A 3,018-nucleotide genomic window follows, 5' to 3' on the forward strand; every position below is an offset into this window, starting at 1 on the left:
CCAACAATGCTTTGGAGTAATCGCAAACCACTTCTTGGGGAATTGAAACTCCATCTTTTAACCACTGTCCTAACCAATAAAAATGGTTAGTGTATCCTGCTTTTCACTCAGCATTTGTGTTACAGGAACTTGATACGAAGTAGTTGAAATAACTGCCTCGTACAAAAATATATGACTAGATTTAAGATGTTGATTTGTTCTTATTAATTTTTTTACCAAGCTCCCTGTAGCGTCAATAGCTAGTCTACAATATGCCTTTTGTATGTGCTTGTAAACTACCAATTGGTAAGGAGTCCAGTAATGAATAAAAAACTTATCAGCGCTAATTGTATGAATTGAACCACTATATTTACTGTGTTTTAATTCAATTAGAGATTTAATTGGGCACTTTTCATTTATCCCTAATATATAATCATTATACTGTTGTTTGCATTTTCTTAGTACTGGTTTACTATAGATATTTGGTGGTAATTTGTCACCAAAATCCAAAGAAGATACTTCGTTTCTCTGCCAATTACTAGCACAACTTCTGGATAGATCTTTCCCCACATCAAATCTTTTTGAACCATTCAATTGTCTTTTCGATGAATGTTCAGCCCATTTATCACGAGTATCTTGCGTCACGACTGTTACTGAGAGAGGGAGACCTTCCAATGGTTCTTTATCAGCCCATCCAACCATCTCTGACAAACAATCTTTACACCTTCCTTTAAACTCAATATAATGTTTACTTCGATAAATATCTAAAGCTACTCTACTTCTTTTATAAATGAACGCACATGGTAGTTTGTGGTTCTTAAGGAAAGCATCATTCATGATATTGGTCCATACACCTTGTTTTAAGACAGTAAATGGCTTGTCTCTTTTTCCGTAACGAACGCCTGTAGGTTTCATTTTAATATACTCTGTATAAGGTATATCAAATTTAAATGTTTTTAAATTTCCATCGGAATCAGAATCACTTTTAATGTCTAAATTTGTAGAACTTTCAAGTACATCTTCTTCAATTGCAGGAGTACTTGGACGAATTGTTATACCAAGAAGCTTTAACAAATTTGTTCGCCAAGACTGGCGATCTTGTAGAATGCTTATATAAAGTGATCCAGCAGATATTTTCCCCTTTAGTTCATCACTTATTTTGACCCAAATTGAACTTGAGTATGCTGATAGTTCTCCATTTAAATCAAATATATGTTTCGCTTCTCTACAAAGGATTTCGTAAACTGAATCGTAATCGACCTTTGGTTTTCTTCCACGTCGGGACTGCTATACACAATTTATATTTATTATTATTTTATTGTTTTAATATTTAAGATGGTCCTAACTAATTTATGAACGTCAATACACATAATATTCATTCTAAACTAAACATACAAAAATATAAAACTAAGATTAATTTATTTTCTACGTTCAATATTTGTATACCTATTCAATTATGAACATTTATTTATTTATTTATTGGAACATTGCATTAAACCTAACAAAATATTTTGAGAAAATATTATGATAAATATCTAAATATCAATAAAACTGAATAAATGTATTTTATAACTATATTAATTATCTGCATAAATGTATTACTTTTATTTTAGATTCTGAGTGAAACGATGAATGTATTGATTTTACAATGATGTGTGTTTTCTCTGTCTATGTTTTATAAGTATCATATACAATAAATGCAATAAGTAATAATTATTATCCTTTGAAAAATTAAACGATGATTTATTAATTATTTGATTATGTCATAATTCAGTTTTGTAATTTTTTTTTTACATAATATAGAATTTTGAATATTACCGAATAGCTTAATGCAATTTCAATTCAATGTTTCGGAAATTGATTTGTATATAAAAGGTATCTATTTTATGGTTTCTGAGGTACTAATTGCGTTATCGATACTCGGTATATACTTTTACTCAAATACTTTACAGTCCTGTAAAGTATTTGAGTAAAAGTATTCAAATACTTTTTTAAGTATTGAATAACTTTTTAAATACTTTCAACATGAAGTATTTTGAATGGTATTTTAAATACTTTTTTTGTATTGAATAATTGTTTGTATTAAATACTTTGGTTTTTTATTTCAAACATTTTATTTTTATTCGAAATATTTGGTTGGAAAAATATTATTGTCAACTACAATAATAAAATAATAGTTTTATTTAATATTCTGTATTTCTGTGTTAGCCGAAGACCGAAGGTTTTTAATAAATAATAATGTAATGTAATAAATAAATATCTATACAGTATGTCAGTATACATAAATAATAAATAAAATAAAAATTATTATAAACGTACTATGTGTCTATACTATATTACTATATCTGTAGACTATATTACGATAATTAAAAACTTACTTTAAAAACCAAAAGTATTTGAGTAGTATTTGAAATACTATACAATTAAAGTATTTGAGTAGTATCTTACAAACTTTTAAGAAATGTATTTGAGTATTTACTCAAATACTTTTTAAAAGTATTCTTTACAGGACTGATGAATTATATTGTATATGAAATACATAACTTACCTATAAGTGAATACATTATATTTTAGACATAAGATATGGCTCACTACTTATTTGCTTTAATTTAAAATATAGATACCTATATGAATATTCTCTATTAAAATGGAAATATTAAGGATGTCGACTATCGGTGCCGGTTATTCCAATTTTCCGAAATTCTATAAAATTCAAAAATTATATTTTAGTTACTACCTTAATTATAATACTTTTTACACTGTTCTACAGCCTGATACCTATTTAGGGGGTATGATACGGTGTATTATATCAAATTACTTCACAGGAAAAACTCTCACGCCCTGTAAAATAGTCGGATTTCGTTAATTTTTTTTTATTTAATAGAGAACATTTTTCAGGTTGGATAAAGTACAAATTTTTATTTTACTTTAAATAGGGGTAGAAAAATACGTTTGAAAAAGATAAAATATTGTGTACTATTCAAATGCGTATACTAGCTTCTATAATAATATTATAATTTTTAAAATGGGGCTTTACAA

The sequence above is a fragment of the Acyrthosiphon pisum genome, chromosome X, assembly GCF_005508785.2.
Source record: "Acyrthosiphon pisum isolate AL4f chromosome X, pea_aphid_22Mar2018_4r6ur, whole genome shotgun sequence".
NCBI lineage: Eukaryota > Metazoa > Arthropoda > Insecta > Hemiptera > Aphididae > Acyrthosiphon > Acyrthosiphon pisum.